At 54.0% G+C, this 20,999-nt stretch overlaps 74 non-coding genes across 74 annotated transcripts; all 74 read left to right on the top strand.

The window, feature by feature from the left end:
- The first annotated feature begins 156 nt into the window (after window positions 1-156).
- Window positions 157-275, top strand: LOC132801417 (5S ribosomal RNA). Its single transcript, XR_009636533.1, has one exon. It is a non-coding gene; the product is annotated as a 5S ribosomal RNA (ribosomal RNA).
- Window positions 276-437: 162 nt separating this feature from the next.
- LOC132801988 (5S ribosomal RNA) lies at window positions 438-556 on the top strand. Its single transcript, XR_009637109.1, has one exon. It is a non-coding gene; the product is annotated as a 5S ribosomal RNA (ribosomal RNA).
- Window positions 557-746: 190 nt separating this feature from the next.
- Window positions 747-865, top strand: LOC132801406 (5S ribosomal RNA). Its single transcript, XR_009636522.1, has one exon. It is a non-coding gene; the product is annotated as a 5S ribosomal RNA (ribosomal RNA).
- A 161-nt stretch (window positions 866-1,026) lies between these two features.
- Window positions 1,027-1,145, top strand: LOC132801395 (5S ribosomal RNA). The gene has a single exon (XR_009636511.1). It is a non-coding gene; the product is annotated as a 5S ribosomal RNA (ribosomal RNA).
- Window positions 1,146-1,307: 162 nt separating this feature from the next.
- LOC132801384 (5S ribosomal RNA) lies at window positions 1,308-1,426 on the top strand. Its single transcript, XR_009636500.1, has one exon. It is a non-coding gene; the product is annotated as a 5S ribosomal RNA (ribosomal RNA).
- Window positions 1,427-1,587: 161 nt separating this feature from the next.
- Window positions 1,588-1,706, top strand: LOC132801724 (5S ribosomal RNA). The gene has a single exon (XR_009636844.1). It is a non-coding gene; the product is annotated as a 5S ribosomal RNA (ribosomal RNA).
- A 161-nt stretch (window positions 1,707-1,867) lies between these two features.
- LOC132801375 (5S ribosomal RNA) lies at window positions 1,868-1,986 on the top strand. The gene has a single exon (XR_009636491.1). It is a non-coding gene; the product is annotated as a 5S ribosomal RNA (ribosomal RNA).
- A 162-nt stretch (window positions 1,987-2,148) lies between these two features.
- Window positions 2,149-2,267, top strand: LOC132801373 (5S ribosomal RNA). Its single transcript, XR_009636489.1, has one exon. It is a non-coding gene; the product is annotated as a 5S ribosomal RNA (ribosomal RNA).
- A 162-nt stretch (window positions 2,268-2,429) lies between these two features.
- LOC132801734 (5S ribosomal RNA) lies at window positions 2,430-2,548 on the top strand. The gene has a single exon (XR_009636854.1). It is a non-coding gene; the product is annotated as a 5S ribosomal RNA (ribosomal RNA).
- A 190-nt stretch (window positions 2,549-2,738) lies between these two features.
- On the top strand, window positions 2,739-2,857 carry LOC132801362 (5S ribosomal RNA). Its single transcript, XR_009636478.1, has one exon. It is a non-coding gene; the product is annotated as a 5S ribosomal RNA (ribosomal RNA).
- Window positions 2,858-3,019: 162 nt separating this feature from the next.
- LOC132801351 (5S ribosomal RNA) lies at window positions 3,020-3,138 on the top strand. The gene has a single exon (XR_009636467.1). It is a non-coding gene; the product is annotated as a 5S ribosomal RNA (ribosomal RNA).
- A 162-nt stretch (window positions 3,139-3,300) lies between these two features.
- Window positions 3,301-3,419, top strand: LOC132801720 (5S ribosomal RNA). Its single transcript, XR_009636840.1, has one exon. It is a non-coding gene; the product is annotated as a 5S ribosomal RNA (ribosomal RNA).
- A 162-nt stretch (window positions 3,420-3,581) lies between these two features.
- Window positions 3,582-3,700, top strand: LOC132801340 (5S ribosomal RNA). The gene has a single exon (XR_009636456.1). It is a non-coding gene; the product is annotated as a 5S ribosomal RNA (ribosomal RNA).
- A 161-nt stretch (window positions 3,701-3,861) lies between these two features.
- LOC132801328 (5S ribosomal RNA) lies at window positions 3,862-3,980 on the top strand. Its single transcript, XR_009636444.1, has one exon. It is a non-coding gene; the product is annotated as a 5S ribosomal RNA (ribosomal RNA).
- A 163-nt stretch (window positions 3,981-4,143) lies between these two features.
- On the top strand, window positions 4,144-4,262 carry LOC132800985 (5S ribosomal RNA). The gene has a single exon (XR_009636101.1). It is a non-coding gene; the product is annotated as a 5S ribosomal RNA (ribosomal RNA).
- A 161-nt stretch (window positions 4,263-4,423) lies between these two features.
- LOC132801317 (5S ribosomal RNA) lies at window positions 4,424-4,542 on the top strand. The gene has a single exon (XR_009636433.1). It is a non-coding gene; the product is annotated as a 5S ribosomal RNA (ribosomal RNA).
- Window positions 4,543-4,704: 162 nt separating this feature from the next.
- Window positions 4,705-4,823, top strand: LOC132801770 (5S ribosomal RNA). The gene has a single exon (XR_009636890.1). It is a non-coding gene; the product is annotated as a 5S ribosomal RNA (ribosomal RNA).
- Window positions 4,824-4,985: 162 nt separating this feature from the next.
- LOC132801306 (5S ribosomal RNA) lies at window positions 4,986-5,104 on the top strand. The gene has a single exon (XR_009636422.1). It is a non-coding gene; the product is annotated as a 5S ribosomal RNA (ribosomal RNA).
- Window positions 5,105-5,265: 161 nt separating this feature from the next.
- On the top strand, window positions 5,266-5,384 carry LOC132801295 (5S ribosomal RNA). Its single transcript, XR_009636411.1, has one exon. It is a non-coding gene; the product is annotated as a 5S ribosomal RNA (ribosomal RNA).
- Window positions 5,385-5,546: 162 nt separating this feature from the next.
- On the top strand, window positions 5,547-5,665 carry LOC132801769 (5S ribosomal RNA). Its single transcript, XR_009636889.1, has one exon. It is a non-coding gene; the product is annotated as a 5S ribosomal RNA (ribosomal RNA).
- A 161-nt stretch (window positions 5,666-5,826) lies between these two features.
- LOC132801768 (5S ribosomal RNA) lies at window positions 5,827-5,945 on the top strand. The gene has a single exon (XR_009636888.1). It is a non-coding gene; the product is annotated as a 5S ribosomal RNA (ribosomal RNA).
- A 161-nt stretch (window positions 5,946-6,106) lies between these two features.
- On the top strand, window positions 6,107-6,225 carry LOC132801284 (5S ribosomal RNA). Its single transcript, XR_009636400.1, has one exon. It is a non-coding gene; the product is annotated as a 5S ribosomal RNA (ribosomal RNA).
- Window positions 6,226-6,386: 161 nt separating this feature from the next.
- On the top strand, window positions 6,387-6,505 carry LOC132801273 (5S ribosomal RNA). The gene has a single exon (XR_009636389.1). It is a non-coding gene; the product is annotated as a 5S ribosomal RNA (ribosomal RNA).
- Window positions 6,506-6,667: 162 nt separating this feature from the next.
- Window positions 6,668-6,786, top strand: LOC132801262 (5S ribosomal RNA). The gene has a single exon (XR_009636378.1). It is a non-coding gene; the product is annotated as a 5S ribosomal RNA (ribosomal RNA).
- A 161-nt stretch (window positions 6,787-6,947) lies between these two features.
- LOC132801705 (5S ribosomal RNA) lies at window positions 6,948-7,066 on the top strand. Its single transcript, XR_009636825.1, has one exon. It is a non-coding gene; the product is annotated as a 5S ribosomal RNA (ribosomal RNA).
- A 163-nt stretch (window positions 7,067-7,229) lies between these two features.
- LOC132801251 (5S ribosomal RNA) lies at window positions 7,230-7,348 on the top strand. Its single transcript, XR_009636367.1, has one exon. It is a non-coding gene; the product is annotated as a 5S ribosomal RNA (ribosomal RNA).
- Window positions 7,349-7,511: 163 nt separating this feature from the next.
- On the top strand, window positions 7,512-7,630 carry LOC132800984 (5S ribosomal RNA). Its single transcript, XR_009636100.1, has one exon. It is a non-coding gene; the product is annotated as a 5S ribosomal RNA (ribosomal RNA).
- Window positions 7,631-7,791: 161 nt separating this feature from the next.
- LOC132801240 (5S ribosomal RNA) lies at window positions 7,792-7,910 on the top strand. Its single transcript, XR_009636356.1, has one exon. It is a non-coding gene; the product is annotated as a 5S ribosomal RNA (ribosomal RNA).
- Window positions 7,911-8,073: 163 nt separating this feature from the next.
- On the top strand, window positions 8,074-8,192 carry LOC132801229 (5S ribosomal RNA). The gene has a single exon (XR_009636345.1). It is a non-coding gene; the product is annotated as a 5S ribosomal RNA (ribosomal RNA).
- A 161-nt stretch (window positions 8,193-8,353) lies between these two features.
- Window positions 8,354-8,472, top strand: LOC132801217 (5S ribosomal RNA). The gene has a single exon (XR_009636333.1). It is a non-coding gene; the product is annotated as a 5S ribosomal RNA (ribosomal RNA).
- A 161-nt stretch (window positions 8,473-8,633) lies between these two features.
- LOC132801206 (5S ribosomal RNA) lies at window positions 8,634-8,752 on the top strand. Its single transcript, XR_009636322.1, has one exon. It is a non-coding gene; the product is annotated as a 5S ribosomal RNA (ribosomal RNA).
- A 162-nt stretch (window positions 8,753-8,914) lies between these two features.
- On the top strand, window positions 8,915-9,033 carry LOC132801195 (5S ribosomal RNA). The gene has a single exon (XR_009636311.1). It is a non-coding gene; the product is annotated as a 5S ribosomal RNA (ribosomal RNA).
- A 161-nt stretch (window positions 9,034-9,194) lies between these two features.
- Window positions 9,195-9,313, top strand: LOC132801480 (5S ribosomal RNA). The gene has a single exon (XR_009636596.1). It is a non-coding gene; the product is annotated as a 5S ribosomal RNA (ribosomal RNA).
- Window positions 9,314-9,474: 161 nt separating this feature from the next.
- Window positions 9,475-9,593, top strand: LOC132801183 (5S ribosomal RNA). Its single transcript, XR_009636299.1, has one exon. It is a non-coding gene; the product is annotated as a 5S ribosomal RNA (ribosomal RNA).
- Window positions 9,594-9,756: 163 nt separating this feature from the next.
- On the top strand, window positions 9,757-9,875 carry LOC132801274 (5S ribosomal RNA). Its single transcript, XR_009636390.1, has one exon. It is a non-coding gene; the product is annotated as a 5S ribosomal RNA (ribosomal RNA).
- Window positions 9,876-10,038: 163 nt separating this feature from the next.
- Window positions 10,039-10,157, top strand: LOC132801733 (5S ribosomal RNA). Its single transcript, XR_009636853.1, has one exon. It is a non-coding gene; the product is annotated as a 5S ribosomal RNA (ribosomal RNA).
- A 192-nt stretch (window positions 10,158-10,349) lies between these two features.
- LOC132801172 (5S ribosomal RNA) lies at window positions 10,350-10,468 on the top strand. Its single transcript, XR_009636288.1, has one exon. It is a non-coding gene; the product is annotated as a 5S ribosomal RNA (ribosomal RNA).
- A 163-nt stretch (window positions 10,469-10,631) lies between these two features.
- LOC132800982 (5S ribosomal RNA) lies at window positions 10,632-10,750 on the top strand. The gene has a single exon (XR_009636098.1). It is a non-coding gene; the product is annotated as a 5S ribosomal RNA (ribosomal RNA).
- A 161-nt stretch (window positions 10,751-10,911) lies between these two features.
- Window positions 10,912-11,030, top strand: LOC132801626 (5S ribosomal RNA). Its single transcript, XR_009636746.1, has one exon. It is a non-coding gene; the product is annotated as a 5S ribosomal RNA (ribosomal RNA).
- A 163-nt stretch (window positions 11,031-11,193) lies between these two features.
- Window positions 11,194-11,312, top strand: LOC132801732 (5S ribosomal RNA). The gene has a single exon (XR_009636852.1). It is a non-coding gene; the product is annotated as a 5S ribosomal RNA (ribosomal RNA).
- Window positions 11,313-11,505: 193 nt separating this feature from the next.
- LOC132801161 (5S ribosomal RNA) lies at window positions 11,506-11,624 on the top strand. Its single transcript, XR_009636277.1, has one exon. It is a non-coding gene; the product is annotated as a 5S ribosomal RNA (ribosomal RNA).
- Window positions 11,625-11,784: 160 nt separating this feature from the next.
- LOC132800970 (5S ribosomal RNA) lies at window positions 11,785-11,903 on the top strand. The gene has a single exon (XR_009636086.1). It is a non-coding gene; the product is annotated as a 5S ribosomal RNA (ribosomal RNA).
- A 161-nt stretch (window positions 11,904-12,064) lies between these two features.
- Window positions 12,065-12,183, top strand: LOC132802297 (5S ribosomal RNA). Its single transcript, XR_009637421.1, has one exon. It is a non-coding gene; the product is annotated as a 5S ribosomal RNA (ribosomal RNA).
- Window positions 12,184-12,346: 163 nt separating this feature from the next.
- Window positions 12,347-12,465, top strand: LOC132801150 (5S ribosomal RNA). Its single transcript, XR_009636266.1, has one exon. It is a non-coding gene; the product is annotated as a 5S ribosomal RNA (ribosomal RNA).
- A 161-nt stretch (window positions 12,466-12,626) lies between these two features.
- Window positions 12,627-12,745, top strand: LOC132801242 (5S ribosomal RNA). The gene has a single exon (XR_009636358.1). It is a non-coding gene; the product is annotated as a 5S ribosomal RNA (ribosomal RNA).
- A 162-nt stretch (window positions 12,746-12,907) lies between these two features.
- On the top strand, window positions 12,908-13,026 carry LOC132801139 (5S ribosomal RNA). The gene has a single exon (XR_009636255.1). It is a non-coding gene; the product is annotated as a 5S ribosomal RNA (ribosomal RNA).
- A 161-nt stretch (window positions 13,027-13,187) lies between these two features.
- On the top strand, window positions 13,188-13,306 carry LOC132802296 (5S ribosomal RNA). The gene has a single exon (XR_009637420.1). It is a non-coding gene; the product is annotated as a 5S ribosomal RNA (ribosomal RNA).
- Window positions 13,307-13,469: 163 nt separating this feature from the next.
- On the top strand, window positions 13,470-13,588 carry LOC132801128 (5S ribosomal RNA). The gene has a single exon (XR_009636244.1). It is a non-coding gene; the product is annotated as a 5S ribosomal RNA (ribosomal RNA).
- Window positions 13,589-13,749: 161 nt separating this feature from the next.
- On the top strand, window positions 13,750-13,868 carry LOC132801117 (5S ribosomal RNA). The gene has a single exon (XR_009636233.1). It is a non-coding gene; the product is annotated as a 5S ribosomal RNA (ribosomal RNA).
- A 162-nt stretch (window positions 13,869-14,030) lies between these two features.
- LOC132801828 (5S ribosomal RNA) lies at window positions 14,031-14,149 on the top strand. The gene has a single exon (XR_009636949.1). It is a non-coding gene; the product is annotated as a 5S ribosomal RNA (ribosomal RNA).
- Window positions 14,150-14,311: 162 nt separating this feature from the next.
- Window positions 14,312-14,430, top strand: LOC132801105 (5S ribosomal RNA). Its single transcript, XR_009636221.1, has one exon. It is a non-coding gene; the product is annotated as a 5S ribosomal RNA (ribosomal RNA).
- Window positions 14,431-14,593: 163 nt separating this feature from the next.
- LOC132801625 (5S ribosomal RNA) lies at window positions 14,594-14,712 on the top strand. Its single transcript, XR_009636745.1, has one exon. It is a non-coding gene; the product is annotated as a 5S ribosomal RNA (ribosomal RNA).
- A 162-nt stretch (window positions 14,713-14,874) lies between these two features.
- LOC132801094 (5S ribosomal RNA) lies at window positions 14,875-14,993 on the top strand. The gene has a single exon (XR_009636210.1). It is a non-coding gene; the product is annotated as a 5S ribosomal RNA (ribosomal RNA).
- A 161-nt stretch (window positions 14,994-15,154) lies between these two features.
- Window positions 15,155-15,273, top strand: LOC132802132 (5S ribosomal RNA). The gene has a single exon (XR_009637255.1). It is a non-coding gene; the product is annotated as a 5S ribosomal RNA (ribosomal RNA).
- Window positions 15,274-15,436: 163 nt separating this feature from the next.
- Window positions 15,437-15,555, top strand: LOC132801083 (5S ribosomal RNA). Its single transcript, XR_009636199.1, has one exon. It is a non-coding gene; the product is annotated as a 5S ribosomal RNA (ribosomal RNA).
- Window positions 15,556-15,717: 162 nt separating this feature from the next.
- On the top strand, window positions 15,718-15,836 carry LOC132800981 (5S ribosomal RNA). Its single transcript, XR_009636097.1, has one exon. It is a non-coding gene; the product is annotated as a 5S ribosomal RNA (ribosomal RNA).
- A 160-nt stretch (window positions 15,837-15,996) lies between these two features.
- On the top strand, window positions 15,997-16,115 carry LOC132801458 (5S ribosomal RNA). The gene has a single exon (XR_009636574.1). It is a non-coding gene; the product is annotated as a 5S ribosomal RNA (ribosomal RNA).
- Window positions 16,116-16,277: 162 nt separating this feature from the next.
- LOC132801271 (5S ribosomal RNA) lies at window positions 16,278-16,396 on the top strand. The gene has a single exon (XR_009636387.1). It is a non-coding gene; the product is annotated as a 5S ribosomal RNA (ribosomal RNA).
- Window positions 16,397-16,561: 165 nt separating this feature from the next.
- On the top strand, window positions 16,562-16,680 carry LOC132800966 (5S ribosomal RNA). The gene has a single exon (XR_009636082.1). It is a non-coding gene; the product is annotated as a 5S ribosomal RNA (ribosomal RNA).
- Window positions 16,681-16,842: 162 nt separating this feature from the next.
- Window positions 16,843-16,961, top strand: LOC132802046 (5S ribosomal RNA). Its single transcript, XR_009637167.1, has one exon. It is a non-coding gene; the product is annotated as a 5S ribosomal RNA (ribosomal RNA).
- Window positions 16,962-17,152: 191 nt separating this feature from the next.
- On the top strand, window positions 17,153-17,271 carry LOC132801072 (5S ribosomal RNA). The gene has a single exon (XR_009636188.1). It is a non-coding gene; the product is annotated as a 5S ribosomal RNA (ribosomal RNA).
- Window positions 17,272-17,462: 191 nt separating this feature from the next.
- LOC132801061 (5S ribosomal RNA) lies at window positions 17,463-17,581 on the top strand. The gene has a single exon (XR_009636177.1). It is a non-coding gene; the product is annotated as a 5S ribosomal RNA (ribosomal RNA).
- A 161-nt stretch (window positions 17,582-17,742) lies between these two features.
- On the top strand, window positions 17,743-17,861 carry LOC132801050 (5S ribosomal RNA). Its single transcript, XR_009636166.1, has one exon. It is a non-coding gene; the product is annotated as a 5S ribosomal RNA (ribosomal RNA).
- A 160-nt stretch (window positions 17,862-18,021) lies between these two features.
- LOC132801681 (5S ribosomal RNA) lies at window positions 18,022-18,140 on the top strand. The gene has a single exon (XR_009636801.1). It is a non-coding gene; the product is annotated as a 5S ribosomal RNA (ribosomal RNA).
- Window positions 18,141-18,303: 163 nt separating this feature from the next.
- On the top strand, window positions 18,304-18,422 carry LOC132802115 (5S ribosomal RNA). Its single transcript, XR_009637236.1, has one exon. It is a non-coding gene; the product is annotated as a 5S ribosomal RNA (ribosomal RNA).
- Window positions 18,423-18,583: 161 nt separating this feature from the next.
- Window positions 18,584-18,702, top strand: LOC132801723 (5S ribosomal RNA). Its single transcript, XR_009636843.1, has one exon. It is a non-coding gene; the product is annotated as a 5S ribosomal RNA (ribosomal RNA).
- Window positions 18,703-18,864: 162 nt separating this feature from the next.
- LOC132801374 (5S ribosomal RNA) lies at window positions 18,865-18,983 on the top strand. Its single transcript, XR_009636490.1, has one exon. It is a non-coding gene; the product is annotated as a 5S ribosomal RNA (ribosomal RNA).
- A 162-nt stretch (window positions 18,984-19,145) lies between these two features.
- On the top strand, window positions 19,146-19,264 carry LOC132801039 (5S ribosomal RNA). The gene has a single exon (XR_009636155.1). It is a non-coding gene; the product is annotated as a 5S ribosomal RNA (ribosomal RNA).
- A 162-nt stretch (window positions 19,265-19,426) lies between these two features.
- LOC132801731 (5S ribosomal RNA) lies at window positions 19,427-19,545 on the top strand. Its single transcript, XR_009636851.1, has one exon. It is a non-coding gene; the product is annotated as a 5S ribosomal RNA (ribosomal RNA).
- Window positions 19,546-19,735: 190 nt separating this feature from the next.
- On the top strand, window positions 19,736-19,854 carry LOC132800980 (5S ribosomal RNA). Its single transcript, XR_009636096.1, has one exon. It is a non-coding gene; the product is annotated as a 5S ribosomal RNA (ribosomal RNA).
- Window positions 19,855-20,016: 162 nt separating this feature from the next.
- LOC132801028 (5S ribosomal RNA) lies at window positions 20,017-20,135 on the top strand. The gene has a single exon (XR_009636144.1). It is a non-coding gene; the product is annotated as a 5S ribosomal RNA (ribosomal RNA).
- A 162-nt stretch (window positions 20,136-20,297) lies between these two features.
- On the top strand, window positions 20,298-20,416 carry LOC132801017 (5S ribosomal RNA). Its single transcript, XR_009636133.1, has one exon. It is a non-coding gene; the product is annotated as a 5S ribosomal RNA (ribosomal RNA).
- Window positions 20,417-20,577: 161 nt separating this feature from the next.
- On the top strand, window positions 20,578-20,696 carry LOC132801722 (5S ribosomal RNA). The gene has a single exon (XR_009636842.1). It is a non-coding gene; the product is annotated as a 5S ribosomal RNA (ribosomal RNA).
- Window positions 20,697-20,857: 161 nt separating this feature from the next.
- LOC132801372 (5S ribosomal RNA) lies at window positions 20,858-20,976 on the top strand. The gene has a single exon (XR_009636488.1). It is a non-coding gene; the product is annotated as a 5S ribosomal RNA (ribosomal RNA).
- The last annotated feature ends 23 nt before the right edge of the window (window positions 20,977-20,999 follow it).

Genomic DNA, 20,999 nt, shown 5'->3' with positions numbered 1-20,999 from the left:
TTTTTTTTTTTTCCTCTCTTTCCCCGCGCCTTTCACCCTCGGAGTTTCCCTTTTCTCCCGACCCGACCGAGGGAACTCGCCCGGATCGCGCCGAACGCATGCGGACCTGCTGCGCTGCTTCTTTTCCTTATATCCATTCTTTAGCATGACCATGTTGGGTGCGATCATACCAGCACTAATGCACCGGATCCCATCAGAACTCCGAAGTTAAGCGTGCTTGGGCGAGAGTAGTACTAGGATGGGTGACCTCCTGGGAAGTCCTCGTGTTGCACCCCTTTTTTTTTTTTTTTTTTCCTCTCTTTCCCCGCGCCTTTCACCCTCGGAGTTTCCCTTTTCTCCCGGCCCGACCGAGGGAACTCGCCCGGATCGCGCCGAACGCATGCGGACCTGCTGCGCTGCTTCTTTTCCTTATATCCATTCTTTAGCATCACCATGTCGGGAGCGATCATACCAGCACTAATGCACCGGATCCCATCAGAACTCCGAAGTTAAGCGCGCTTGGGCGAGAGTAGTACTAGGATGGGTGACCTCCTGGGAAGTCCTCGTGTTGCACCCTTTTTTTTTTTTTTTTTTCCTCTCTTTCCCCGCGCCTTTCACCCTCGGAGTTTCCCTTTTCTCCCGGCCCGACCGAGGGAACTCGCTCGGTGGGCCGGTGCATCGATGCCGCTGCCCGGATCGCGCCGAACGCATGCGGACCTGCTGCGCTGCTTCTTTTCCTTATATCCATTCTTTAGCATCACCATGTCGGGTGCGATCATACCAGCACTAATGCACCGGATCCCATCAGAACTCCGAAGTTAAGCGTGCTTGGGCGAGAGTAGTACTAGGATGGGTGACCTCCTGGGAAGTCCTCGTGTTGCACCCCTTTTTTTTTTTTTTTTTCCTCTCTTTCCCCGCGCCTTTCACCCTCGGAGTTTCCCTTTTCTCCCGGCCCGACCGAGGGAACTCGCCCGGATCGCGCCGAACGCATGCGGACCTGCTGCGCTGCTTCTTTTCCTTATATCCATTCTTTAGCATCACCATGTCGGGTGCGATCATACCAGCACTAATGCACCGGATCCCATCAGAACTCCGAAGTTAAGCGTGCTTGGGCGAGAGTAGTACTAGGATGGGTGACCTCCTGGGAAGTCCTCGTGTTGCACCCCTTTTTTTTTTTTTTTTTTCCTCTCTTTCCCCGCGCCTTTCACCCTCGGAGTTTCCCTTTTCTCCTGGCCCGACCGAGGGAATTCGCCCGGATCGCGCCGAACGCATGCGGACCTGCTGCGCTGCTTCTTTTCCTTATATCCATTCTTTAGCATCACCATGTCGGGTGCGATCATACCAGCACTAATGCACCGGATCCCATCAGAACTCCGAAGTTAAGCGTGCTTGGGCGAGAGTAGTACTAGGATGGGTGACCTCCTGGGAAGTCCTCGTGTTGCACCCCTTTTTTTTTTTTTTTTTCCTCTCTTTCCCCGCGCCTTTCACCCTCGGAGTTTCCCTTTTCTCCCGGCCCGACCGAGGGAACTCGCCCGGATCGCGCCGAACGCATGCGGACCTGCTGCGCTGCTTCTTTTCCTTATATCCATTCTTTAGCATCACCATGTTGGGTGCGATCATACCAGCACTAATGCAACGGATCCCATCAGAACTCCGAAGTTAAGCGTGCTTGGGCGAGAGTAGTACTAGGATGGGTGACCTCCTGGGAAGTCCTCGTGTTGCACCCCTTTTTTTTTTTTTTTTTCCTCTCTTTCCCCGCGCCTTTCACCCTCGGAGTTTCCCTTTTCTCCCGGCCCGACCGAGGGAACTCGCCCGGATCGCGCCGAACGCATGCGGACCTGCTGCGCTGCTTCTTTTCCTTATATCCATTCTTTAGCATCACCATGTCGGGTGCGATCATACCAGCACTAATGCACCGGATCCCATCAGAACTCCGAAGTTAAGCGTGCTTGGGCGAGAGTAGTACTAGGATGGGTGACCTCCTGGGAAGTCCTCGTGTTGCACCTCTTTTTTTTTTTTTTTTTTCCTCTCTTTCCCCGCGCCTTTCACCCTCGGAGTTTCCCTTTTCTCCCGACCCGACCGAGGGAACTCGCCCGGATCGCGCCGAACGCATGCGGACCTGCTGCGCTGCTTCTTTTCCTTATATCCATTCTTTAGCATCACCATGTTGGGTGCGATCATACCAGCACTAATGCACCGGATCCCATCAGAACTCCGAAGTTAAGCGTGCTTGGGCGAGAGTAGTACTAGGATGGGTGACCTCCTGGGAAGTCCTCGTGTTGCACCCCTTTTTTTTTTTTTTTTTTCCTCTCTTTCCCCGCGCCTTTCACCCTCGGAGTTTCCCTTTTCTCCCGGCCCGACCGAGGGAACTCGCCCGGATCGCGCCGAACGCATGCGGACCTGCTGCGCTGCTTCTTTTCCTTATATCCATTCTTTAGCATCACCATGTCGGGTGCGATCATACCAGCACTAATGCACCGGATCCCATCAGAACTCCGAAGTTAAGCGCGCTTGGGCGAGAGTAGTACTAGGATGGGTGACCTCCTGGGAAGTCCTCGTGTTGCACCCTTTTTTTTTTTTTTTTTTCCTCTCTTTCCCCGCGCCTTTCACCCTCGGAGTTTCCCTTTTCTCCCGGCCCGACCGAGGGAACTCGCTCGGTGGGCCGGTGCATCGATGCCGCTGCCCGGATCGCGCCGAACGCATGCGGACCTGCTGCGCTGCTTCTTTTCCTTATATCCATTCTTTAGCATCACCATGTCGGGTGCGATCATACCAGCACTAATGCACCGGATCCCATCAGAACTCCGAAGTTAAGCGTGCTTGGGCGAGAGTAGTACTAGGATGGGTGACCTCCTGGGAAGTCCTCGTGTTGCACCCCTTTTTTTTTTTTTTTTTTCCTCTCTTTCCCCGCGCCTTTCACCCTCGGAGTTTCCCTTTTCTCCCGGCCCGACCGAGGGAACTCGCCCGGATCGCACCGAACGCATGCGGACCTGCTGCGCTGCTTCTTTTCCTTATATCCATTCTTTAGCATCACCATGTCGGGTGCGATCATACCAGCACTAATGCACCGGATCCCATCAGAACTCCGAAGTTAAGCGTGCTTGGGCGAGAGTAGTACTAGGATGGGTGACCTCCTGGGAAGTCCTCGTGTTGCACCCCTTTTTTTTTTTTTTTTTTCCTCTCTTTCCCCGCGCCTTTCACCCTCGGAGTTTCCCTTTTCTCCTGGCCCGACCGAGGGAATTCGCCCGGATCGCGCCGAACGCATGCGGACCTGCTGCGCTGCTTCTTTTCCTTATATCCATTCTTTAGCATCACCATGTCGGGTGCGATCATACCAGCACTAATGCACCGGATCCCATCAGAACTCCGAAGTTAAGCGTGCTTGGGCGAGAGTAGTACTAGGATGGGTGACCTCCTGGGTAGTCCTCGTGTTGCACCCCTTTTTTTTTTTTTTTTTTCCTCTCTTTCCCCGCGCCTTTCACCCTCGGAGTTTCCCTTTTCTCCCGGCCCGACCGAGGGAACTCGCCCGGATCGCGCCGAACGCATGCGGACCTGCTGCGCTGCTTCTTTTCCTTATATCCATTCTTTAGCATCACCATGTCGGGTGCGATCATACCAGCACTAATGCACCGGATCCCATCAGAACTCCGAAGTTAAGCGTGCTTGGGCGAGAGTAGTACTAGGATGGGTGACCTCCTGGGAAGTCCTCGTGTTGCACCCCTTTTTTTTTTTTTTTTTCCTCTCTTTCCCCGCGCCTTTCACCCTCGGAGTTTCCCTTTTCTCCCGGCCCGACCGAGGGAACTCGCCCGGATCGCGCCGAACGCATGCGGACCTGCTGCGCTGCTTCTTTTCCTTATATCCATTCTTTAGCATCACCATGTTGGGTGCGATCATACCAGCACTAATGCACCGGATCCCATCAGAACTCCGAAGTTAAGCGTGCTTGGGCGAGAGTAGTACTAGGATGGGTGACCTCCTGGGAAGTCCTCGTGTTGCACCCCTTTTTTTTTTTTTTTTTTTCCTCTCTTTCCCCGCGCCTTTCACCCTCGGAGTTTCCCTTTTCTCCCGGCCCGACCGAGGGAACTCGCCCGGATCGCGCCGAACGCATGCGGACCTGCTGCGCTGCTTCTTTTCCTTATATCCATTCTTTAGCATCACCATGTCGGGTGCGATCATACCAGCACTAATGCACCGGATCCCATCAGAACTCCGAAGTTAAGCGTGCTTGGGCGAGAGTAGTACTAGGATGGGTGACCTCCTGGGAAGTCCTCGTGTTGCACCCTTTTTTTTTTTTTTTTTTCCTCTCTTTCCCCGCGCCTTTCACCCTCGGAGTTTCCCTTTTCTCCCGGCCCGACCGAGGGAACTCGCCCGGATCGCGCCGAACGCATGCGGACCTGCTGCGCTGCTTCTTTTCCTTATATCCATTCTTTAGCATCACCATGTTGGGTGCGATCATACCAGCACTAATGCACCGGATCCCATCAGAACTCCGAAGTTAAGCGTGCTTGGGCGAGAGTAGTACTAGGATGGGTGACCTCCTGGGAAGTCCTCGTGTTGCACCCCTTTTTTTTTTTTTTTTTTCCTCTCTTTCCCCGCGCCTTTCACCCTCGGAGTTTCCCTTTTCTCCCGGCCCGACCGAGGGAACTCGCCCGGATCGCGCCGAACGCATGCGGACCTGCTGCGCTGCTTCTTTTCCTTATATCCATTCTTTAGCATCACCATGTCGGGTGCGATCATACCAGCACTAATGCACCGGATCCCATCAGAACTCCGAAATTAAGCGTGCTTGGGCGAGAGTAGTACTAGGATGGGTGACCTCCTGGGAAGTCCTCGTGTTGCACCCCTTTTTTTTTTTTTTTTTTCCTCTCTTTCCCCGCGCCTTTCACCCTCGGAGTTTCCCTTTTCTCCCGGCCCGACCGAGGGAACTCGCCCGGATCGCGCCGAACGCATGCGGACCTGCTGCGCTGCTTCTTTTCCTTATATCCATTCTTTAGCATCACCATGTCGGGTGCGATCATACCAGCACTAATGCACCGGATCCCATCAGAACTCCGAAGTTAAGCGTGCTTGGGCGAGAGTAGTACTAGGATGGGTGACCTCCTGGGAAGTCCTCGTGTTGCACCCCTTTTTTTTTTTTTTTTTCCTCTCTTTCCCCGCGCCTTTCACCCTCGGAGTTTCCCTTTTCTCCCGGCCCGACCGAGGGAACTCGCCCGGATCGCGCCGAACGCATGCGGACCTGCTGCGCTGCTTCTTTTCCTTATATCCATTCTTTAGCATCACCATGTTGGGTGCGATCATACCAGCACTAATGCACCGGATCCCATCAGAACTCCGAAGTTAAGCGTGCTTGGGCGAGAGTAGTACTAGGATGGGTGACCTCCTGGGAAGTCCTCGTGTTGCACCCCTTTTTTTTTTTTTTTTTTCCTCTCTTTCCCCGCGCCTTTCACCCTCGGAGTTTCCCTTTTCTCCCGGCCCGACCGAGGGAACTCGCCCGGATCGCGCCGAACGCATGCGGACCTGCTGCGCTGCTTCTTTTCCTTATATCCATTCTTTAGCATCACCATGTCGGGTGCGATCATACCAGCACTAATGCACCGGATCCCATCAGAACTCCGAAATTAAGCGTGCTTGGGCGAGAGTAGTACTAGGATGGGTGACCTCCTGGGAAGTCCTCGTGTTGCACCCCTTTTTTTTTTTTTTTTTCCTCTCTTTCCCCGCGCCTTTCACCCTCGGAGTTTCCCTTTTCTCCCGGCCCGACCGAGGGAACTCGCCCGGATCGCGCCGAACGCATGCGGACCTGCTGCGCTGCTTCTTTTCCTTATATCCATTCTTTAGCATCACCATGTCGGGTGCGATCATACCAGCACTAATGCACCGGATCCCATCAGAACTCCGAAATTAAGCGTGCTTGGGCGAGAGTAGTACTAGGATGGGTGACCTCCTGGGAAGTCCTCGTGTTGCACCCCTTTTTTTTTTTTTTTTTCCTCTCTTTCCCCGCGCCTTTCACCCTCGGAGTTTCCCTTTTCTCCCGGCCCGACCGAGGGAACTCGCCCGGATCGCGCCGAACGCATGCGGACCTGCTGCGCTGCTTCTTTTCCTTATATCCATTCTTTAGCATCACCATGTCGGGTGCGATCATACCAGCACTAATGCACCGGATCCCATCAGAACTCCGAAGTTAAGCGTGCTTGGGCGAGAGTAGTACTAGGATGGGTGACCTCCTGGGAAGTCCTCGTGTTGCACCCCTTTTTTTTTTTTTTTTTCCTCTCTTTCCCCGCGCCTTTCACCCTCGGAGTTTCCCTTTTCTCCCGGCCCGACCGAGGGAACTCGCCCGGATCGCGCCGAACGCATGCGGACCTGCTGCGCTGCTTCTTTTCCTTATATCCATTCTTTAGCATCACCATGTTGGGTGCGATCATACCAGCACTAATGCACCGGATCCCATCAGAACTCCGAAGTTAAGCGTGCTTGGGCGAGAGTAGTACTAGGATGGGTGACCTCCTGGGAAGTCCTCGTGTTGCACCCCTTTTTTTTTCTTTTTTTTCCTCTCTTTCCCCGCGCCTTTCACCCTCGGAGTTTCCCTTTTCTCCCGGCCCGACCGAGGGAACTCGCCCGGATCGCGCCGAACGCATGCGGACCTGCTGCGCTGCTTCTTTTCCTTATATCCATTCTTTAGCATCACCATGTCGGGTGCGATCATACCAGCACTAATGCACCGGATCCCATCAGAACTCCGAAGTTAAGCGTGCTTGGGCGAGAGTAGTACTAGGATGGGTGACCTCCTGGGAAGTCCTCGTGTTGCACCCCTTTTTTTTTTTTTTTTTCCTCTCTTTCCCCGCGCCTTTCACCCTCGGAGTTTCCCTTTTCTCCCGGCCCGACCGAGGGAACTCGCCCGGATCGCGCCGAACGCATGCGGACCTGCTGCGCTGCTTCTTTTCCTTATATCCATTCTTTAGCATCACCATGTCGGGTGCGATCATACCAGCACTAATGCACCGGATCCCATCAGAACTCCGAAGTTAAGCGTGCTTGGGCGAGAGTAATACTAGGATGGGTGACCTCCTGGGAAGTCCTCGTGTTGCACCCCTTTTTTTTTTTTTTTTTTTCCTCTCTTTCCCCGCGCCTTTCACCCTCGGAGTTTCCCTTTTCTCCCGGCCCGACCGAGGGAACTCGCCCGGATCGCGCCGAACGCATGCGGACCTGCTGCGCTGCTTCTTTTCCTTATATCCATTCTTTAGCATCACCATGTTGGGTGCGATCATACCAGCACTAATGCACCGGATCCCATCAGAACTCCGAAGTTAAGCGTGCTTGGGCGAGAGTAGTACTAGGATGGGTGACCTCCTGGGAAGTCCTCGTGTTGCACCCCTTTTTTTTTTTTTTTTTTTCCTCTCTTTCCCCGCGCCTTTCACCCTCGGAGTTTCCCTTTTCTCCCGGCCCGACCGAGGGAACTCGCCCGGATCGCGCCGAACGCATGCGGACCTGCTGCGCTGCTTCTTTTCCTTATATCCATTCTTTAGCATCACCATGTCGGGTGCGATCATACCAGCACTAATGCACCGGATCCCATCAGAACTCCGAAGTTAAGCGTGCTTGGGCGAGAGTAGTACTAGGATGGGTGACCTCCTGGGAAGTCCTCGTGTTGCACCCTTTTTTTTTTTTTTTTTTCCTCTCTTTCCCCGCGCCTTTCACCCTCGGAGTTTCCCTTTTCTCCCGGCCCGACCGAGGGAACTCGCCCGGATCGCGCCGAACGCATGCGGACCTGCTGCGCTGCTTCTTTTCCTTATATCCATTCTTTAGCATCACCATGTGGGGTGCGATCATACCAGCACTAATGCACCGGATCCCATCAGAACTCCGAAGTTAAGCGTGCTTGGGCGAGAGTAGTACTAGGATGGGTGACCTCCTGGGAAGTCCTCGTGTTGCACCCCTTTTTTTTTTTTTTTTTTTCCTCTCTTTCCCCGCGCCTTTCACCCTCGGAGTTTCCCTTTTCTCCCGGCCCGACCGAGGGAACTCGCCCGGATCGCGCCGAACGCATGCGGACCTGCTGCGCTGCTTCTTTTCCTTATATCCATTCTTTAGCATCACCATGTCGGGTGCGATCATACCAGCACTAATGCACCGGATCCCATCAGAACTCCGAAGTTAAGCGTGCTTGGGCGAGAGTAGTACTAGGATGGGTGACCTCCTGGGAAGTCCTCGTGTTGCACCCCTTTTTTTTTTTTTTTTTCCTCTCTTTCCCCGCGCCTTTCACCCTCGGAGTTTCCCTTTTCTCCCGGCCCGACCGAGGGAACTCGCCCGGATCGCGCCGAACGCATGCGGACCTGCTGCGCTGCTTCTTTTCCTTATATCCATTCTTTAGCATCACCATGTCGGGTGCGATCATACCAGCACTAATGCACCGGATCCCATCAGAACTCCGAAGTTAAGCGTGCTTGGGCGAGAGTAGTACTAGGATGGGTGACCTCCTGGGAAGTCCTCGTGTTGCACCCCTTTTTTTTTTTTTTTTTCCTCTCTTTCCCCGCGCCTTTCACCCTCGGAGTTTCCCTTTTCTCCCGGCCCGACCGAGGGAACTCGCCCGGATCGCGCCGAACGCATGCGGACCTGCTGCGCTGCTTCTTTTCCTTATATCCATTCTTTAGCATCACCATGTTGGGTGCGATCATACCAGCACTAATGCACCGGATCCCATCAGAACTCCGAAGTTAAGCGTGCTTGGGCGAGAGTAGTACTAGGATGGGTGACCTCCTGGGAAGTCCTCGTGTTGCACCCCTTTTTTTTTCTTTTTTTTCCTCTCTTTCCCCGCGCCTTTCACCCTCGGAGTTTCCCTTTTCTCCCGGCCCGACCGAGGGAACTCGCCCGGATCGCGCCGAACGCATGCGGACCTGCTGCGCTGCTTCTTTTCCTTATATCCATTCTTTAGCATCACCATGTCGGGTGCGATCATACCAGCACTAATGCACCGGATCCCATCAGAACTCCGAAGTTAAGCGTGCTTGGGCGAGAGTAGTACTAGGATGGGTGACCTCCTGGGAAGTCCTCGTGTTGCACCCCTTTTTTTTTTTTTTTTTCCTCTCTTTCCCCGCGCCTTTCACCCTCGGAGTTTCCCTTTTCTCCCGGCCCGACCGAGGGAACTCGCCCGGATCGCGCCGAACGCATGCGGACCTGCTGCGCTGCTTCTTTTCCTTATATCCATTCTTTAGCATGACCATGTTGGGAGCGATCATACCAGCACTAATGCACCGGATCCCATCAGAACTCCGAAGTTAAGCGTGCTTGGGCGAGAGTAGTACTAGGATGGGTGACCTCCTGGGAAGTCCTCGTGTTGCACCCCTTTTTTTTTTTTTTTTTCCTCTCTTTCCCCGCGCCTTTCACCCTCGGAGTTTCCCTTTTCTCCCGGCCCGACCGAGGGAACTCGCCCGGATCGCGCCGAACGCATGCGGACCTGCTGCGCTGCTTCTTTTCCTTATATCCATTCTTTAGCATCACCATGTCGGGTGCGATCATACCAGCACTAATGCACCGGATCCCATCAGAACTCCGAAGTTAAGCGTGCTTGGGCGAGAGTAGTACTAGGATGGGTGACCTCCTGGGAAGTCCTCGTGTTGCACCCCTTTTTTTTTTTTTTTTTTTCCTCTCTTTCCCCGCGCCTTTCACCCTCGGAGTTTCCCTTTTCTCCCGGCCCGACCGAGGGAACTCGCCCGGATCGCGCCGAACGCATGCGGACCTGCTGCGCTGCTTCTTTTCCTTATATCCATTCTTTAGCATCACCATGTCGGGTGCGATCATACCAGCACTAATGCACCGGATCCCATCAGAACTCCGAAGTTAAGCGTGCTTGGGCGCGAGTAGTACTAGGATGGGTGACCTCCTGGGAAGTCCTCGTGTTGCACCCCTTTTTTTTTTTTTTTTTTTCCTCTCTTTCCCCGCGCCTTTCACCCTCGGAGTTTCCCTTTTCTCCCGGCCCGACTGAGGGAACTCGCCCGGATCGCGCCGAACGCATGCGGACCTGCTGCGCTGCTTCTTTTCCTTATATCCATTCTTTAGCATCACCATGTCGGGTGCGATCATACCAGCACTAATGCACCGGATCCCATCAGAACTCCGAAGTTAAGCGCGCTTGGGCGAGAGTAGTACTAGGATGGGTGACCTCCTGGGAAGTCCTCGTGTTGCACCCTTTTTTTTTTTTTTTTTTTTCCTCTCTTTCCCCGCGCCTTTCACCCTCGGAGTTTCCCTTTTCTCCCGGCACGACCGAGGGAACTCGCTCGGTGGGCCGGTGCATCGATGCCGCTGCCCGGATCGCGCCGAACGCATGCGGACCTGCTGCGCTGCTTCTTTTCCTTATATCCATTCTTTAGCATCACCATGTCGGGTGCGATCATACCAGCACTAATGCACCGGATCCCATCAGAACTCCGAAGTTAAGCGTGCTTGGGCGAGAGTAGTACTAGGATGGGTGACCTCCTGGGAAGTCCTCGTGTTGCACCCCTTTTTTTTTTTTTTTTTTTCCTCTCTTTCCCCGCGCCTTTCACCCTCGGAGTTTCCCTTTTCTCCCGGCCCGACCGAGGGAACTCGCCCGGATCGCGCCGAACGCATGCGGACCTGCTGCGCTGCTTCTTTTCCTTATATCCATTCTTTAGCATCACCATGTCGGGTGCGATCATACCAGCACTAATGCACCGGATCCCATCAGAACTCCGAAGTTAAGCGTGCTTGGGCGAGAGTAGTACTAGGATGGGTGACCTCCTGGGAAGTCCTCGTGTTGCACCCTTTTTTTTTTTTTTTTTTCCTCTCTTTCCCCGCGCCTTTCACCCTCGGAGTTTCCCTTTTCTCCCGGCCCGACCGAGGGAACTCGCCCGGATCGCGCCGAACGCATGCGGACCTGCTGCGCTGCTTCTTTTCCTTATATCCATTCTTTAGCATCACCATGTCGGGTGCGATCATACCAGCACTAATGCACCGGATCCCATCAGAACTCCGATGTTAAGCGTGCTTGGGCGAGAGTAGTACTAGGATGGGTGACCTCCTGGGAAGTCCTCGTGTTGCACCCCTTTTTTTTTTTTTTTTTTTCCTCTCTTTCCCCGCGCCTTTCACCCTCGGAGTTTCCCTTTTCTCCCGGCCCGACTGAGGGAACTCGCCCGGATCGCGCCGAACGCATGCGGACCTGCTGCGCTGCTTCTTTTCCTTATATCCATTCTTTAGCATCACCATGTCGGGTGCGATCATACCAGCACTAATGCACCGGATCCCATCAGAACTCCGAAGTTAAGCGCGCTTGGGCGAGAGTAGTACTAGGATGGGTGACCTCCTGGGAAGTCCTCGTGTTGCACCCTTTTTTTTTTTTTTTTTTTTTCCTCTCTTTCCCCGCGCCTTTCACCCTCGGAGTTTCCCTTTTCTCCCGGCCCGACCGAGGGAACTCGCTCGGTGGGCCGGTGCATCGATGCCGCTGCCCGGATCGCGCCGAACGCATGCGGACCTGCTGCGCTGCTTCTTTTCCTTATATCCATTCTTTAGCATCACCATGTCGGGTGCGATCATACCAGCACTAATGCACCGGATCCCATCAGAACTCCGAAGTTAAGCGTGCTTGGGCGAGAGTAGTACTAGGATGGGTGACCTCCTGGGAAGTCCTCGTGTTGCACCCCTTTTTTTTTTTTTTTTCCTCTCTTTCCCCGCGCCTTTCACCCTCGGAGTTTCCCTTTTCTCCCGGCCCGACCGAGGGAACTCGCCCGGATCGCGCCGAACGCATGCGGACCTGCTGCGCTGCTTCTTTTCCTTATATCCATTCTTTAGCATCACCATGTCGGGTGCAATCATACCAGCACTAATGCACCGGATCCCATCAGAACTCCGAAGTTAAGCGTGCTTGGGCGAGAGTAGTACTAGGATGGGTGACCTCCTGGGAAGTCCTCGTGTTGCACCCCTTTTTTTTTTTTTTTTTCCTCTCTTTCCCCGCGCCTTTCACCCTCGGAGTTTCCCTTTTCTCCCGGCCCGACCGAGGGAACTCGCCCGGATCGCGCCGAACGCATGCGGACCTGCTGCGCTGCTTCTTTTCCTTATATCCATTCTTTAGCATCACCATGTCGGGTGCGATCATACCAGCACTAATGCACCGGATCCCATCAGAACTCCGAAGTTAAGCGTGCTTCGGCGAGAGTAGTACTAGGATGGGTGAACTCCTGGGAAGTCCTCGTGTTGCACCCCTTTTTTTTTTTTTTTTTTTCCTCTCTTTCCCCGCGCCTTTCACCCTCGGAGTTTCCCTTTTCTCCCGGCCCGACCGAGGGAACTCGCCCGGATCGCGCCGAACGCATGCGGACCTGCTGCACTGCTTCTTTTCCTTATATCCATTCTTTAGCATCACCATGTCGGGTGCGATCATACCAGCACTAATGCACCGGATCCCATCAGAACTCCGAAGTTAAGCGTGCTTGGGCGAGAGTAGTACTAGGATGGGTGACCTCCTGGGAAGTCCTCGTGTTGCACCCCTTTTTTTTTTTTTTTTTCCTCTCTTTCCCCGCGCCTTTCACCCTCGGAGTTTCCCTTTTCTCCCGGCCCGACCGAGGGAACTCGCCCGGATCGCGCCGAACGCATGCGGACCTGCTGCACTGCTTCTTTTCCTTATATCCATTCTTTAGCATCACCATGTCGGGTGCGATCATACCAGCACTAATGCACCGGATCCCATCAGAACTCCGAAGTTAAGCGTGCTTGGGCGAGAGTAGTACTAGGATGGGTGACCTCTTGGGAAGTCCTCGTGTTGCACCCCTTTTTTTTTTTTTTTTTTCCTCTCTTTCCCCGCGCCTTTCACCCTCGGAGTTTCCCTTTTCTCCCGGCCCGACCGAGGGAACTCGCCCGGATCGCGCCGAACGCATGCGGACCTGCTGCGCTGCTTCTTTTCCTTATATCCATTCTTTAGCATCACCATGTCGGGTGCGATCATACCAGCACTAATGCACCGGATCCCATCAGAACTCCGAAGTTAAGCGTGCTTGGGCGAGAGTAGTACTAGGATGGGTGACCTCCTGGGAAGTCCTCGTGTTGCACCCCTTTTTTTTTTTTTTTTTCCTCTCTTTCCCCGCGCCTTTCACCCTCGGAGTTTCCCTTTTCTCCCGGCCCGACCGAGGGAACTCGCCCGGATCGCGCCGAACGCATGCGGACCTGCTGCGCTGCTTCTTTTCCTTATATCCATTCTTTAGCATCACCATGTCGGGTGCGATCATACCAGCACTAATGCACCGGATCCCATCAGAACTCCGAAGTTAAGCGTGCTTCGGCGAGAGTAGTACTAGGATGGGTGAACTCCTGGGAAGTCCTCGTGTTGCACCCCTTTTTTTTTTTTTTTTTTTCCTCTCTTTCCCCGCGCCTTTCACCCTCGGAGTTTCCCTTTTCTCCCGGCCCGACCGAGGGAACTCGCCCGGATCGCGCCGAACGCATGCGGACCTGCTGCACTGCTTCTTTTCCTTATATCCATTCTTTAGCATCACCATGTCGGGTGCGATCATACCAGCACTAATGCACCGGATCCCATCAGAACTCCGAAGTTAAGCGTGCTTGGGCGAGAGTAGTACTAGGATGGGTGACCTCCTGGGAAGTCCTCGTGTTGCACCCCTTTTTTTTTTTTTTTTTCCTCTCTTTCCCCGCGCCTTTCACCCTCGGAGTTTCCCTTTTCTCCCGGCCCGACCGAGGGAACTCGCCCGGATCGCGCCGAACGCATGCGGACCTGCTGCGCTGCTTCTTTTCCTTATATCCATTCTTTAGCATCACCATGTCGGGTGCGATCATACCAGCACTAATGCACCGGATCCCATCAGAACTCCGAAGTTAAGCGTGCTTGGGCGAGAGTAGTACTAGGATGGGTGACCTCCTGGGAAGTCCTCGTGTTGCACCCCTTTTTTTTTTTTTTTTTTCCTCTCTTTCCCCGCGGCTTTCACCCTCGGAGTTTCCCTTTTCTCCCGGCCCGACCGAGGGAACTCGCCCGTATCGCGCCGAACGCATGCGGACCTGCTGCGCTGCTTCTTTTCCTTATATCCATTCTTTAGCATCACCATGTGGGGTGCGATCATACCAGCACTAATGCACCGGATCCCATCAGAACTCGGAAGTTAAGCGTGCTTGGGCGAGAGTAGTACTAGGATGGGTGACCTCCTGGGAAGTCCTCGTGTTGCACCCCTTTTTTTTTTTTTTTTTTCCTCTCTTTCCCCGCGCATTTCACCCTCGGAGTTTCCCTTTTCTCCCGGCCCGACCGAGGGAACTCGCCCGGATCGCGCCGAACGCATGCGGACCTGCTGCGCTGCTTCTTTTCCTTATATCCATTCTTTAGCATCACCATGTCGGGTGCGATCATACCAGCACTAATGCACCGGATCCCATCAGAACTCCGAAGTTAAGCGTGCTTGGGCGAGAGTAGTACTAGGATGGGTGACCTCCTGGGAAGTCCTCGTGTTGCACCCCTTTTTTTTTTTTTTTTTTTCCTCTCTTTCCCCGCGCCTTTCACCCTCGGAGTTTCCCTTTTCTCCCGGCCCGACCGAGGGAACTCGCCCGGATCGCGCCGAACGCATGCGGACCTGCTGCGCTGCTTCTTTTCCTTATATCCATTCTTTAGCATCACCATGTCGGGTGCGATCATACCAGCACTAATGCACCGGATCCCATCAGAACTCCGATGTTAAGCGTGCTTGGGCGAGAGTAGTACTAGGATGGGTGACCTCCTGGGAAGTCCTCGTGTTGCACCCCTTTTTTTTTTTTTTTTTTCCTCTCTTTCCCCGCGCCTTTCACCCTCGGAGTTTCCCTTTTCTCCCGGCCCGACCGAGGGAACTCGCCCGGATCGCGCCGAACGCATGCGGACCTGCTGCGCTGCTTCTTTTCCTTATATCCATTCTTTAGCATCACCATGTCGGGTGCGATCATACCAGCACTAATGCACCGGATCCCATCAGAACTCCGAAGTTAAGCGTGCTTGGGCGAGAGTAGTACTAGGATGGGTGACCTCCTGGGAAGTCCTCGTGTTGCACCCCTTTTTTTTTTTTTTTTTCCTCTCTTTCCCCGCGCCTTTCACCCTCGGAGTTTCCCTTTTCTCCCGGCCCGACCGAGGGAACTCGCCCGGATCGCGCCGAACGCATGCGGACCTGCTGCGCTGCTTCTTTTCCTTATATCCATTCTTTAGCATCACCATGTCGGGTGCGATCATACCAGCACTAATGCACCGGATCCCATCAGAACTCCGAAGTTAAGCGTGCTTGGGCGAGAGTAGTACTAGGATGGGTGACCTCCTGGGAAGTCCTCGTGTTACATTACTTTTTTTTTTTTTTTTTTTCCTCTCTTTCCCCGCGCCTTTCACCCTCGGAGTTTCCCTTTTCTCCCGGCCCGACCGAGGGAACTCGCCCGGATCGCGCCGAACGCATGCGGACCTGCTGCGCTGCTTCTTTTCCTTATATCCATTCTTTAGCATCACCATGTCGGGTGCGATCATACCAGCACTAATGCACCGGATCCCATCAGAACTCCGAAGTTAAGCGTGCTTGGGCGAGAGTAGTACTAGGATGGGTGACCTCCTGGGAAGTCCTCGTGTTGCACCCCTTTTTTTTTTTTTTTTTTCCTCTCTTTCCCCGCGCCTTTCACCCTCGGAGTTTCCCTTTTCTCCCGGCCCGACCGAGGGAACTCGCCCGGATCGCGCCGAACGCATGCGGACCTGCTGCGCTGCTTCTTTTCCTTATATCCATTCTTTAGCATCACCATGTCGGGTGCGATCATACCAGCACTAATGCACCGGATCCCATCAGAACTCCGAAGTTAAGCGTGCTTGGGCGAGAGTAGTACTAGGATGGGTGACCTCCTGGGAAGTCCTCGTGTTGCACCCTTTTTTTTTTTTTTTTTCCTCTCTTTCCCCGCGCCTTTCACCCTCGGAGTTTCCCTTTTCTCCCGGCCCGACCGAGGGAACTCGCCCGGATCGCGCCGAACGCATGCGGACCTGCTGCGCTGCTTCTTTTCCTTATATCCATTCTTTAGCATCACCATGTCGGGTGCGATCATACCAGCACTAATGCACCGGATCCCATCAGAACTCCGAAGTTAAGCGTGCTTGGGCGAGAGTTGTACTAGGATGGGTGACCTCCTGGGAAGTCCTCGTGTTGCACCCCTTTTTTTTTTTTTTTTTTCCTCTCTTTCCCCGCGCCTTTCACCCTCGGAGTTTCCCTTTTCTCCCGGCCCGACCGAGGGAACTCGCCCGGATCGCGCCGAACGCATGCGGACCTGCTGCGCTGCTTCTTTTCCTTATATCCATTCTTTAGCATCACCATGTCGGGTGCGATCATACCAGCACTAATGCACCGGATCCCATCAGAACTCCGAAGTTAAGCGTGCTTGGGCGAGAGTAGTACTACGATGGGTGACCTCCTGGGAAGTCCTCGTGTTGCACCCCTTTTTTTTTTTTTTTTTTTTTCCTCTCTTTCCCCGCGCCTTTCACCCTCGGAGTTTCCCTTTTCTCCCGGCCCGACCGAGGGAACTCGCCCGGATCGCGCCGAACGCATGCGGACCTGCTGCGCTGCTTCTTTTCCTTATATCCATTCTTTAGCATCACCATGTCGGGTGCGATCATACCAGCACTAATGCACCGGATCCCATCAGAACTCCGAAGTTAAGCGTGCTAGGGCGAGAGTAGTACTAGGATGGGTGACCTCCTGGGAAGTCCTCGTGTTGCACCCCTTTTTTTTTTTTTTTTTTCCTCTCTTTCCCCGCGCCTTTCACCCTCGGAGTTTCCCTTTTCTCCCGGCCCGACCGAGGGAACTCGCCCGGATCGCGCCGAACGCATGCGGACCTGCTGCGCTGCTTCTTTTCCTTATATCCATTCTTTAGCATCACCATGTCGGGTGCGATCATACCAGCACTAATGCATCGGATCCCATCAGAACTCCGAAGTTAAGCGCGCTTGGGCGAGAGTAGTACTAGGATGGGTGACCTCCTGGGAAGTCCTCGTGTTGCACCCTTTTTTTTTTTTTTTTTTTCCTCTCTTTCCCCGCGCCTTTCACCCTCGGAGTTTCCCTTTTCTCCCGGCCCGACCGAGGGAACTCGCTCGGTGGGCCGGTGCATCGATGCCGCTGCCCGGATCGCGCCGAACGCATGCGGACCTGCTGCGCTGCTTCTTTTCCTTATATCCATTCTTTAGCATCACCATGTCGGGTGCGATCATACCAGCACTAATGCACCGGATCCCATCAGAACTCCGAAGTTAAGCGTGCTTGGGCGAGAGTAGTACTAGGATGGGTGACCTCCTGGGAAGTCCTCGTGTTGCACCCCTTTTTTTTTTTTTTTTTTCCTCTCTTTCCCCGCGCCTTTCACCCTCGGAGTTTCCCTTTTCTCCCGGCCCGACCGAGGGAACTCGCTCGGTGGGCCGGTGCATCGATGCCGCTGCCCGGATCGCGCCGAACGCATGCGGACCTGCTGCGCTGCTTCTTTTCCTTATATCCATTCTTTAGCATCACCATGTCGGGTGCGATCATACCAGCACTAATGCACCGGATCCCATCAGAACTCCGAAGTTAAGCGTGCTTGGGCGAGAGTAGTACTAGGATGGGTGACCTCCTGGGAAGTCCTCGTGTTGCACCCCTTTTTTTTTTTTTTTTTCCTCTCTTTCCCCGCGCCTTTCACCCTCGGAGTTTCCCTTTTCTCCCGGCCCGAGCGAGGGAACTCGCCCGGATCGCGCCGAACGCATGCGGACCTGCTGCGCTGCTTCTTTTCCTTATATCCATTCTTTAGCATCACCATGTCGGGTGCGATCATACCAGCACTAATGCACCGGATCCCATCAGAACTCCGAAGTTAAGCGTGCTTGGGCGAGAGTAGTACTAGGATGGGTGACCTCCTGGGAAGTCCTCGTGTTGCACCCCTTTTTTTTTTTTTTTTCCTCTCTTTCCCCGCGCCTTTCACCCTCGGAGTTTCCCTTTTCTCCCGGCCCGACCGAGGGAACTCGCCCGGATCGCGCCGAACGCATGCGGACCTGCTGCGCTGCTTCTTTTCCTTATATCCATTCTTTAGCATCACCATGTTGGGTGCGATCATACCAGCACTAATGCATCGGATCCCATCAGAACTCCGAAGTTAAGCGTGCTTGGGCGAGAGTAGTACTAGGATGGGTGACCTCCTGGGAAGTCCTCGTGTTGCACCCTTTTTTTTTTTTTTTTTTTTCCTCTCTTTCCCCGCGCCTTTCACCCTCGGAGTTTCCCTTTTCTCCCGGCCCGACCGAGGGAACTCGCCCGGATCGCGCCGAACGCATGCGGACCTGCTGCGCTGCTTCTTTTCCTTATATCCATTCTTTAGCATCACCATGTCGGGTGCGATCATACCAGCACTAATGCACCGGATCCCATCAGAACGCCGAAGTTAAGCGTGCTTGGGTGAGAGTAGTACTAGGATGGGTGACCTCCTGGGAAGTCCTCGTGTTGCACCCTTTTTTTTTTTTTTTTTTCCTCTCTTTCCCCGCGCCTTTCACCCTCGGAGTTTCCCTTTTCTCCCGGCCCGACCGAGGGAACTCGCCCGGATCGCGCCGAACGCATGCGGACCTGCTGCGCTGCTTCTTTTCCTTATATCCATTCTTTAGCATCACCATGTCGGGTGCGATCATACCAGCACTAATGCAACGGATCCCATCAGAACTCCGAAGTTAAGCGTGCTTGGGCGAGAGTAGTACTAGGATGGGTGACCTCCTGGGAAGTCCTCGTGTTGCACCCCTTTTTTTTTTTTTTTTTTCCTCTCTTTCCCCGCGCCTTTCACCCTCGGAGTTTCCCTTTTCTCCCGGCCCGACCGAGGGAACTCGCCCGGATCGCGCCGAACGCATGCGGACCTGCTGCGCTGCTTCTTTTCCTTATATCCATTTTTTAGCATCACCATGTCGGGTGCGATCATACCAGCACTAATGCACCGGATCCCATCAGAACTCCGAAGTTAAGCGTGCTTGGGCGAGAGTAGTACTAGGATGGGTGACCTCCTGGGAAGTCCTCGTGTTGCACCTCTTTTTTTTTTTTTTTTTTCCTCTCTTTCCCCGCGCCTTTCACCCTCGGAGTTTCCCTTTTCTCCCGGCCCGACCGAGGGAACTCGCCCGGATCGCGCCGAACGCATGCGGACCTGCTGCGCTGCTTCTTTTCCTTATATCCATTCTTTAGCATCACCATGTCGGGTGCGATCATACCAGCACTAATGCACCGGATCCCATCAGAACTCCGAAGTTAAGCGTGCTTGGGCGAGAGTAGTACTAGGATGGGTGACCTCCTGGGAAGTCCTCGTGTTGCACCCCTTTTTTTTTTTTTTTTTTCCTCTCTTTCCCCGCGCCTTTCACCCTCGGAGTTTCCCTTTTCTCCTGGCCCGACCGAGGGAATTCGCCCGGATCGCGCCGAACGCATGCGGACCTGCTGCGCTGCTTCTTTTCCTTATATCCATTCTTTAGCATCACCATGTCGGGTGCGATCATACCAGCACTAATGCACCGGATCCCATCAGAACTCCGAAGTTAAGCGCGCTTGGGCGAGAGTAGTACTAGGATGGGTGACCTCCTGGGAAGTCCTCGTGTTGCACCCTTTTTTTTTTTTTTTTTTCCTCTCTTTCCCCGCGCCTTTCACCCTCGGAGTTTCCCTTTTCTCCCGGCCCGACCGAGGGAACTCGCTCGGTGGGCCGGTGCATCGATGCCGCTGCCCGGATCGCGCCGAACGCATGCGGACCTGCTGCGCTGCTTCTTTTCCTTATATCTATTCTTTAGCATCACCATGTCGGGTGCGATCATACCAGCACTAATGCACCGGATCCCATCAGAACTCCGAAGTTAAGCGTGCTTGGGCGAGAGTAGTACTAGGATGGGTGACCTCCTGGGAAGTCCTCGTGTTGCACCCTTTTTTTTTTTTTTTTTTTCCTCTCTTTCCCCGCGCCTTTCACCCTCGGAGTTTCCCTTTTCTCCCGGCCCGACCGAGGGAACTCGCCCGGATCGCGCCGAACGCATGCGGACCTGCTGCGCTGCTTCTTTTCCTTATATCCATTCTTTAGCATCACCATGTCGGGTGCGATCATACCAGCACTAATGCACCGGATCCCATCAGAACTCCGAAGTTAAGCGTGCTTGGGCGAGAGTAGTACTAGGATGGGTGACCTCCTGGGAAGTCCTCGTGTTGCACCCCTTTTTTTTTTTTTTTTTTCCTCTCTTTCCCCGCGCCTTTCACCCTCGGAGTTTCCCTTTTCTCCTGGCCCGACCGAGGGAATTCGCCCGGATCGCGCCGAACGCATGCGGACCTGCTGCGCTGCTTCTTTTCCTTATATCCATTCTTTAGCATCACCATGTCGGGTGCGATCATACCAGCACTAATGCACCGGATCCCATCAGAACTCCGAAGTTAAGCGTGCTTGGGCGAGAGTAGTACTAGGATGGGTGACCTCCTGGGAAGTCCTCGTGTTGCACCCCTTTTTTTTTTTTTTTTTCCTCTCTTTCCCCGCGCCTTTCACCCTCGGAGTTTCCCTTTTCTCCCGGCCCGACCGAGGGAACTCGCCCGGATCGCGCCGAACGCATGCGGACCTGCTGCGCTGCTTCTTTTCCTTATATCCATTCTTTAGCATCACCATGTCGGGTGCGATCATACCAGCACTAATGCAACGGATCCCATCAGAACTCCGAAGTTAAGCGTGCTTGGGCGAGAGTAGTACTAGGATGGGTGACCTCCTGGGAAGTCCTCGTGTTGCACCCCTTTTTTTTTTTTTTTTTCCTCTCTTTCCCCGCGCCTTTCACCCTCGGAGTTTCCCTTTTCTCCCGGCCCGACCGAGGGAACTCGCCCGGATCGCGCCGAACGCATGCGGACCTGCTGCGCTGCTTCTTTTCCTTATATCCATTCTTTAGCATCACCATGTCGGGTGCGATCATACCAGCACTAATGCACCGGATCCCATCAGAACTCCGAAGTTAAGCGTGCTTGGGCGAGAGTAGTACTAGGATGGGTGACCTCCTGGGAAGTCCTCGTGTTGCACCTCTTTTTTTTTTTTTTTTTTCCTCT

This window comes from Ziziphus jujuba, chromosome 2 (genome assembly GCF_031755915.1).
Source record: "Ziziphus jujuba cultivar Dongzao chromosome 2, ASM3175591v1".
NCBI lineage: Eukaryota > Viridiplantae > Streptophyta > Magnoliopsida > Rosales > Rhamnaceae > Ziziphus > Ziziphus jujuba.
This window is presented reverse-complemented; position numbering and strand designations above follow the sequence as displayed.